Source organism: Rhipicephalus sanguineus, chromosome 3, assembly GCF_013339695.2.
Source record: "Rhipicephalus sanguineus isolate Rsan-2018 chromosome 3, BIME_Rsan_1.4, whole genome shotgun sequence".
NCBI classification, from domain to species: domain Eukaryota; kingdom Metazoa; phylum Arthropoda; class Arachnida; order Ixodida; family Ixodidae; genus Rhipicephalus; species Rhipicephalus sanguineus.
In genome coordinates, this window is record NC_051178.1 from 206629210 (window position 1) to 206639756 (window position 10547).

The window sequence follows — 10547 nt, forward strand, 5'->3', positions numbered from 1 at the left end:
CTTGCAGGATACATGGCATGCAAAAGGGTGCCATGAGGGAATGTGCACTGGTCTGAAGTTTCCGGAAGAGCACTCTCTTCTCTTGTGAGCTTGGGGTGGGGAAGTGGGTAAGTTTTTTACCCAGCTTGTAGTGGCTAAGAATGGCTGTATATTTTCTCGCATTGCTTTCATGTGGCTCGCCCAGGGCTCGTCAATCTATTGGGATAGCCTAGGGAGTGTGACTTCGGGCAGCGGCGTGTGCCGTTAAGTTACCCGGCAAAAATTCTTGTCCATGTGCCCAGACAATGTACAAATCTTGAATTATTTTCTACTGTTTTAACGCATGAGCATTAAAGAGCTCATTTTGCAGAAATTCCGGTGTCGGAGTCGTTGGTTGTAAGTGAAAAATCAGCGTTTTCCGTGACTGAAAAATTGAAAAAGATGCAAATAAAAACCTACGGTTCGAGTGAGAATCGAACCCATGGCCTTGTGCATGGCAAGCAGGTGTTCTACCACAGAGGCACGCAATTTTTTTTATAACAGAGCTACGTCACTTCTTGAAGCTGCTTCGGAAAAAAACACTACTATATGAATATCATGTAGTGGGAGGAGTCTTCTTAACGCATGTAACATTGTGTGGGAGAAGCGTAGAATCGCGCCAGGCATCAAAACGTGAATTGCGCAACGAGGGGATGTTTTAAAGGCCCACCCATTACGCAGCGCTCAGACATATTTAATCATCATCTTCAGCAAAAGCATCAACAAAGTGAGCAGGCAGCTGCGTAGGTTCGCACGTTGCCTTACGGACGCGTAGTGGGCCCTTCGCTGATTCGCAAAAGGAATAATTATGACGTATTGGGCACTGCACAACTGTACTTACAGTAGGCGTTCTAGGATAGTTTCAAACGGCTTACGGACACAGCGTCGACGTTCACTTCGTTGCAGCACGGTTGAGGCATGCACCTATGCATGCACCAAGAATTCGTGGCTGCCAGGGCAATTGCGAAACAAACAAAAAATAACAAAATGCAAGAGTAAAAAATAACAATGAACAAATTTCCAGCAGGCTGGTGTTTGCACAATGGTGGTCACTGGCTCACAAAAACGTTGATTATCACAGCGGAAAGGAGGTTAATTGTTTGCTGTGCGCAGTAGGCAATATTTATTGTTTTGGTTTTTGCAAAATGGAATATCTACCTTATAGTGATGATCAATGCGATGGGACATATATTGCGGTGATAATATAAATATGTCGTGGAGAAAGCTACGGTGGTGTATTTTATGAAATGAGTTTGATGAGCCAAAATTTCGACGCGCTATTAGAGATGGAAGGGAAAGGCTGGCTTTCATGGCTGTTAAGCTAACAGTGAGATTGTAATAAGCGAGAATAGAACGAGCCGAATTATTCTGAACATGTTCCAGGGCAGTGATTAGTTTTACATGCACAGGATCCCACTCTGAAGCAGCGTATTCAAACTTTGGTAACAAAGGAAGGTGCAGCGGAAAAGTTGCGACGTAAGGATCCAAGCATACGATTGGCATTGTTAATAATGTTTCCGGTGTGTTCTGTCCAGTTTAGATTACGTTAGCGTTGAACACCGTAAATATCTATAACAAGTGACGGGTTCTAACGGTTCGCTGTCCAAGAAGTGACTAGGTGGACTGTTAGTGTTTCGGGCAGAGCGCATAACATTGCATTTCCTGACATTTAGTTAGTTCCAGGGGCGTAGCCAGACATTTTTTCGAGGGGGGGGGGGGGGTTCAACTGCCCTTTATATACGCCCGTGTGTGCGTTTTTATGTGCGCGTGTATATATATATATCTATATATGTATATCACATGGGCGTGCGCAGGGTTCCCCTTCAGTGGGGGCGGAGGCGAGCGAAGGTTCATCGCAGCGCCTCCCCCTCCTCTTAGGTGACTAGGGGGGGGGGGGGCACGCCTATGCACATACAAACCGTAAAAAAAATGCGAAGCAGTCAGCGAATACTTCTATGCTGTATTTTATGGCTTTGACCAAGCGCTACGAAGTGGATCAACGTAGGGTGCCTCGATGTGCGGGCGCCTCCGGAGGAGTACATCGAGGCACGTAACGTCAGCCCTCACGTTAGAGTACATACGTCAGTATCGAAACTAAGTGCACTTTATGAAGCAAAACGGAAAGGCGCTTGTGGTGTTCACTTTCTTGTCCTCGTCTTTTTTTGCGCTACTATTACACCATTATGTGCACTTTATGGTGCAGTCATGTGAATATCATGCGTAACTTTCGTTAATGTATTCCTCCGGGGTCGAGAAATGCTTCAGTATAGCTTGCTGAATCATAGGAATAAAAATGTTAATCTGATATGACGCCTAGCTGTATCATAGGAGTGCATATGTAGTGTTTATTGCTTTCTTGTAAAATTAGATAGCCAGCAGGCTGTTTTTCCAAACCAGTTTCTAGACTTGGCGTGGCTCTGCGGTAGAATATCTGATTGTCACGCAGAATGCTTAGGTTCGATTCCTGTTGGGATCCTAATTTTCATCCTTTCCATTCAGCGGCTCAACGCTGCCGATGCCGGTTTTTCTTAATGCTTTCGCACTTAAATTACCGATGTCTGTTCTCGTCGTTCCTGGGTAGATATAAACTGTCAATCACCTGTGGCGCATACCCGTATACCACGGCCCGTGGTAAACGGGTATGTGCCACACGTCTGGAGCAGTGGCGTAGGCAGAAATTTTTTCGGGGGGGGGGGGGGGGGGGGTCGTCTCCTTGATCCGACATTGGTTTAGGGCAGATAAGTGGGGTCGAGTGACGTAGCTGTCGAGTGAGGGGGGGGGGGGGGGGGGCACGGGTCCGGTGTGCCACCCCCCCCCCTGGCTACGCCACTGGTCTGGAGGAAAAGGTTCGACGACGTACGTACGCGACAGGAGGCGATCATGAGAGCACCCAGACGTCGGCTGCTAGATCGTAGATGCGTTGATAGAAACGCTAAAAGTGCCAAATGTTGTTAAGAAATGCTTCGCATTTAAAATTTCAAGGGGGGGCAGGTTGAATCCCCCCCCCCTTCTTGGCTACTCGAGTGTTTAGTTCCCCTAAACCATATTTTGCACCAGTTGGCCAGTCCAGTGCATTTGTATATAGTTTATGTAGAATAGATCCATTATTGTCGGAGATAGAGTAAATTTGAAACATTTCAGCTAACAAATAAGCAGGAACACGAAACATTGAATTAGTTTTTCCTTGAAGCCGAAGACTGGAATATAGGGTTGCCATAATACCAGTCGAGCTTCAAGTAGGGAAATCTGGTTGAAGACTAGCACTTCAGCTTCATGTTGTTACGGATCTTTCTTTTGCCAAATTCACACGAGAACACGCGCTGCCACGCGCATTTGCCAACATGCGCAAAACTTCGTCACTCCGTCTTCGCAGGCACACAGCGCTTGCGTTGGGTTGCCTCAATAACCACCAGACTGCTGGTGGGGAGGGCATGCGCGTACATCGGCTGACATCAGAAAAGCTTAGAAACAATGCTTATAATATCTGCAGATAATAACAAAAGTGGCTACTATAGTGCGCCAAAATAAAATTTCAAAGGAGCCAGAAAAAAAATTAAGTAGCCATGGCGCCAACCTGAAATTTTCTTCGCCATACGGGGTTCGGGTCATAACGTAGCCAATTTCGCGCAATGTATATAGCAACGAACGCCAACCCTGGCTTGTGGCCTCCGTGATTCATAAATTGGGCATTCAATCCGCGGCGTGTGGTGTACAATCTCCATAGGTGTTATGATTGTGAAACATGGACCAGGCCTGTTCTAGGTAATCATTTCTCCCGGATTCGTGACGGGCACATGATGAAAGCCATAGGCGTGCGCGCGAGCCCCCCCCCCCCCCCCCCTCCTGACCATAATGGTGGCTGAAGGCCCCGAATGTTGTATTCCAAGAACTGTTTATGGCGGAGGAGTTTCGCGTGGCAGTTTGAAAGCCGTGCTGCGCATGCGCGAGCAGCAGTGACGTCACACGGCGCACAGATGGCGCACCAGAGCCGCCGCCGCGTGCGGCGGAGCGGAGCGCGGCGGCGTCTGACGCAGTGGCCGTCTGACGCTGCGCCGGAGCCGCTTGATAGCGCCTCTTATTTTTGCGCGTTTACGCAGACGTATCAGTGGGGGTATACATACAGTGGGGAGGAGGAGGAGGAAAAGAAAAACGGAAGGACAGGGAGGTTAGCCATTTGTCAGACCGGCTGGCTGGCGTTTGCCAGTGTGGTATAGCCATGGAGAAGGAGAGCGCAAATGCTGCTAAGCGGCGCAGAATACCGGAGAAGCTTGACAACCAAGGAAGTCAAGAATAATCAGCTTAGCTCACGCTACGTATATCCTGGCAGAGCTGAGCTAAGCCACTGCAATATTTTTTTTTTCATCCGCTGTAAAGCATGTTGTCCTCTGGTCTCGTCCAACGCGGGGGAGGGTGGTATGCTACTATGAAACTGTGCACCCCCTAATGGGGACCCTGCGCACGCCTATGGTAGTCGTTTCAGCGCGCCATCGCTGTCACGGCGCACATTGTGGGTATTGGGGTTGCTGCACCCCGTCCGTAGTTAAACCAAGGAAGACGTAGGCTTCACAGAACAAAGGACGACAATTTATTGAACGCTCACTCGTCAGCTCGACGACCGAAGGTGCGCAAGGCAGGGTAGGCCGGAAGCGAGAAGCAGACGAGCAACAACTCCAGGCAGCGTGTGGTTTTGCTGGAAGCCAGACGGTGATCCTCTGTCTGGGCTGTGCGAAGGCGGCCGCATTTCAAGGGCACAGGATGGGACACGCACATCACTAATGCGCCTAATGTGGTGCTGTCAAGGCAGCCAGTGAGGGTGTACTGGCTCCTACAACACGTATATCGCGCATTTTGTGATGAAATGTTTAACAGAAAGACAGCGCTCGTCCTGAGTTCATGTGTCCCATCTAGTCCTTCCTTGCTCGCGCTGCAGAATTTCTTTGCTGAGAACCGAATAGACAACTCCGAGATTCTTCTACCTTCAAATCGATTTCTTCAAAATGCGACGAAACTTGTGTGGGATGCGGAGTCGGTGAAGGACGGATCCCAACATAAAACAAAACGATGTTTATTAACGTAATAGCAGCAGCAGGGCAAGCATGCCGATGCTGCGCTTCGGAAGGTTAGAGAAACAAATATGCAACCAAGCTTGGTGGCTTGGGTTATATAGCCAGTAGTGGTGACGTAAGCCTCCGACGAAACTGCGTGGCGCTGTCTTTTATCGGAAGCGTGTTGCAGCAAAGAGCTGTGTCACGCCGGGCTAATCAGTGACGAGACGGAGGCTGCGTAGCTCTGTGCGCAGTGGTCGCCACATCACCCCCCCCGCGGAGTGCAGAGCCCTCAGGGTCTGTAGAAATCCGGGAGGCGTAAGGAGTTCCACCAGTTCCGGTGGACGGCACTGCGAACCATGCAGCGGGCGAGGACCACGATGATTGTGCGTGGCTCGCGGCAGCGAGCCAAGCAGAGGGATGCGTTGGTGTTGCCGGTGGTGAGGGTGGTCCAAATGCAGTGGTCGACGCAACGCCAACAATCGTGCGTTGGACGCATCACAGCTGACTGGCGCGGGAGGGTGGTCCCCGCCACATGTGTAGCCGGTTGTTATCGGCTGGGGAACAGTTCCGACTGGCCATGGTGCGGGTTCGCCTGCTGCCGCGGGTGCCGCGTCCGAGGGGCTCGTCCTGCCGTCGCGGGCGGTGCCGGGGGCTCGTCTGCCGTCGCGGGCGGTGCCGGGGGCTCGTCTGCCGTCGCGGGCGGTGCCGGGGGCTCGTCCGCCGAAGCGGGCGGTGCCGGGGGCTCGTCCGCCGAAGCGGGCGGTGCCGGGGGCTCGTCTGCCGAAGCGGGCGGTGCCGGGGGCTCGTCTGCCGTCGCGGGTGCGGGCACGGCTGCTGCGGGCACGGCTGCTGCGGTGGCTGCGGGCACGGCTGCTGCGGCGGTGCGGGCACGGTTGCTGCGGCGGGTGCGGGCACGGCTGCTGCGGCGGGGAGTATGTGACGTGGCGCTGCCGGTTGCGGTGGGACTAGCACGAACCCTCGAAGTTGGTCGTATGCCTGCGGCCCAGGAGGAGGCACAACGCGTCGCAGAGCAGGAGGAAGCATAGCTACCGTGATGGCGTACTTGTCCTGCTGCGAGACGATGTTACGCAGGGAGAAGCCAGCCTCCATCTTGATAAGCCAGATGGCTGGACATTGCGGCCAGAATTCGGGAAAGTCCGGCGGCAGCAAGATGCAGTGCGCCGTGGTTTCATCCGGTCGCAGCGCCATCGTGATAGGCGTGTCAGAGGTCGGTTGACTCGGCGTGAAGGTCCCGTGGAATCTTCTGGAAGGTCATTCCAAGGTCCGGGTCATGGCGGTGCGGTTTGTTCGATTTCCGGGTCACCAGATGTGGGATGCGGAGTCGGTGAAGGACGGATCCCAACATAAAACAAAACGATGTTTATGAACGTAATAGCAGCAGCAGGGCAAGCATGCCGATGCTGCGCTTCGGAAGGTTAGAGAAACAAACATGCAACCAAGCTTGGTGGCTTGGGTTATATAGCCAGTAGTGGTGACGTAAGCCTCCGACGAAACTGCGTGGCGCTGTCTTTTATCGGAAGCGTGTTGCAGCAAAGAGCTGTGTCACGCCGGGCTAATCAGTGACGAGACGGAGGCTGCGTAGCTCTGTGCGCAGTGGTCGCCACACTTTCAAAAATCCAGAAACTCAAAACTGCCAAAGGCACCTGGCTTACGCTTTCGGTCAAAAATTCGCACAAAATCTATTCCATCGGAATGCGACGCAACTTTCAAAGATACAGAAATTCAAGGTTTCCAGAGGCTATTCCCTTGTTTTACTGGTCACAAATGACACCAGCTTTTGTTTGTGAAGCTGTGAATTTACGTAGGAATTAGCACGCAAGCACAACGTTTAATTTTCACGTATGCGCTACAATAATGTGCAGAGCAACCTATAAACACTGTGCCGCGGTTGTAGCGAGGGCGCTGGTTCGAACCCCGCTGGCGGCCTCGCCGAGGAAAACGAAAGCCATACATGGATGAGGTTACAATGGCTAAAAAACAGTTCGTGCCCAAAAGTCTGGTGGTTCGAATCGCACTGCCGGTAATGCAGAGTATGCGATGATGCAGGCCCGTAGCCAGGATTTTTTTTTTTTGGGGGGGGGGGGGGGGGGGCACTTGGTGAAAGCCTTGAAAAACGCCTGTTTTTATCATTTTTTTTCTGTAAAACACCCCCCTCCATCAGAATTTCTGCCCACCCCCCACCCCCCCTGGCTACGGGCCTGCAATGATGTCATCATGGGTGCATCGAGACTCGCACTGACACGCCCACCATTGGGTTTGTGACCGATGGTTGCAATAATGTACAGACCGACCCTTAAACGCGATAGAGAGGCCGGCGAGGCCTAAAAGCATACTCGAGAATTCTTTTTTAAAGTGGATTTTAGAGAAAAAAGGAGGACCCCCGTTTCACTGCACGGGACGTGGCCACTGGTCCCATGCAGCAAGTTGGGAGTCCTCCAAGCGTCTTAAGCTCGCACAACTGCGGCACTATATAGCACCATCCCGAAGCCCGCTTGTACCCATTGGAAACAGGTGGGTGACCGGCCGGCACTGGGGATCGAATCCGGTACCTACCGTATTGGAAGCGGACGCCCAAGCGTTCCGCCACCCCTGCGGTGAGGGTACCAGTAAACAACGCGCAAGATATCAGTTCTATGAATGTGCGAGGAAACTTAAAAAAAGGTTAGGGTCACTCTATAGGTGGGTCCCTTATTCCAGGAACCCTCTTGTATATCGCTCTTGTCACAATCGCATTCATTAAGAATTCCATGGGTTTTAGCCTTACCTTTTTTTTTTTTGTACCGATACCCTCCCCAGGATTCGAACCACCGCCCTTTCGGCTTCAAGCTTAACGCCATAGCGACTCGGCTTCTGGAACGGCACAGCCAGCGGTGCTTGCAAGTTGGTCTGTACATTATTGCTGCGCATAATCTTAAAAGTAATGCTGGGGTTCTATGTCCACGCCTCACTACAGGTGCCACTTAAAAATATTTTTAATGCTATATCTTTTATAAGTCCTTTATTTTTCTACTTTTCGAAATATCCTTGCATTACGATAAAGCAAATCATAGAAGCATTTTTTATCAAAAAGGCAAGCCAAAAGCCTCAACTCCGGCGGAAGATGCCCCTCAAATCAATTTTAGGAAAATTGAACAAAACATTGGAAAGTAGAAAAACTAAATAAGCCCAAGCCCCATTTCATCAAAATCTGGCGAACTTTTGAAAAATCGGAAAGTACAAGATTTGCAAAGGCTGTAAACTTAATATTAAGGCCGGAAATGGACCCAACATCGATTTCATCCAAATTGCAAGGAACTTCGAAAAATCGAAAAATACAAGACTTCCCAAAGCTTTACTATGTAGGCCGAAAATGGTCCCAGATCGATTTCATCTGATTTCGACGAAACTATGGAAAAATCGAAAAAACACAAGACTTCCAAAGGCTTACCATTTAGGCCGAAAACGGTCCCAGATCGATTTCATCTCATTATCACAAATCTTTGAAAAATCTAAAAATACAAGACTTCCAAGGGCTATAGGCTTCTTTTTAGGCCGAAAAAGGTCCCAAAATCGAATTGATCAAAATCCGACGAAACACTGAAAAATCGAAAAAGGAAACAAGATTTCCAAGACTAACCTTTGTGTCCTAAAACGGAAGGAAAATCGATATCATCCAAATTCGATTGAAGACTTGTAAAATCGAAAACTGCAAGATTTACGAAGGCTTTAGGCTTACCAATCAGGGCCCGAAAATAGACACAAAATCAATTTCATACAAATCGGATGAAACTTTGAAAAACCGAGAAACACAAGATTTTCAACTGCTTACCTTTTTGGTCAAAGTACACGTCCATTCGCAAAGAAACGGCGCAGCACGCGACAAACGACTACAAGAGACACATAACTGTACGAGCGCTGACGTCACGCTGAATGCACTTTTTCTTTGAGAAAAATAAGGCGCATATATGACTGCGCACATCAGCCGAAATCTGCAAAGAAATCAACATCCTTCTTCAGCTGTGACAGTCATGGCGTTCTGACTTTACTAGTAGAAATGTTAATCAAATATGCTTAATATTTTGCCGTCTAAGGCTATCATGCGGCCAATTTGAAAACGTGGCGTTACGCAAAAGAGCAGCGTGCGAGTGAACACAAACTGGACGTTAGAAACAAACATATAGGGATATTCCTTTGTATCGTGAACAGTGTGAAAGCATTCCTCTCTTCCATACCACGACATTTTTGCAACGAGCGCATGAAAAGCTCTAACGCGTAATTATTGAGGCATATTTCCTTAACCTAGAAGGAAGTAGTCGCCACAGGCGTGCGCACGAGGGGGCCAGGGGGGCAGCGGACACCCTTCCCTACATGCTTCGCCCTCCCCAATTTTTTGTTTGAACAGCGCGCTGCAAATTTGCCGACTACGCACAATGAACTCCTACTTTGACTTTTTTTTTTCATCCGCTATGAAGCATGTTGTCCTTTGGGCTGGTCCAACGCGGGGGGGGGGGGGCGCTAATATGAAACTCCCCCCCCCCCCTAATGCGGAACCCTGCGCACGCCTATGAAGAAAGCCAACCCCTCCTGTATCTGCCGAAACATAAGATCTGCTGATAGAACTTGTCTACTGAGAGGGAGAACACCTCCTTGCTGGACTATGGCACGGAAGTAAAGCACGCTGACGGCGCTGCTTCGGCAATGTATCTTTTTTTTTTGGGTGGGGGGGGGGAGGGAGGAGGGGCACGCGCTTCTACAGCCCATAGGGATTATGGTGGCACCCAGGGAACTGACCTTAAAAAAATTGTATACTAAACCAATTTTCCGTGAACTTCCTCACGATGTTCTTTCGTTGTGCAGGATAGGCGCGCAGGATACATTTTCTGGATGCTGCGTTTCTCTGTCTGAGTAGTAGTAGTAGTTGTTGTTTACCTATTAACTGTGGCTACTCAGTTTAAGCTCACCGTAATTTATCAGGAACATAAATGATCATCATCATGAACCGGCACACGCTCTCTACATTTTTTTCTTCATCTTCGTCCTCTTCTGCTTCGCTCCCAGAACACGTGCGCCGATTTATCCAGCGTAGCCTGTAGTAGCCCTGATGGGTGAGAGAACGACTACAGACAGAGAGAGAGAGAGAAAGAAAGAGAGAATGAAAAACAGAGATAAAGAAAGAGAGAAAGTCTTGGCGAAAAAAGATTCTTCACGAGGTGGGATCTGAAGGCGAGCGTCCTAACCACTCGGCTATCCAGGCACGCTGGCAGAGCATAGCATAGCCTTGTATAGTATAGTGTGGCAAGGGGGTGGGGAAGGAAAGTGAGCGTGAGGAGGAGAGATGTGATGGTGAGGAGGAGGGAAAGAAGTAAGGGAGAGAGTAAAGCGTAGCGCAGAAAGGATGAGGAAGAAAAATAGAGATGAAGAAATGCAGAAAGAGAAAGAGAATCAAAGAAAGAGAGAGAAAGAAATAGAGTGAGAGATAGA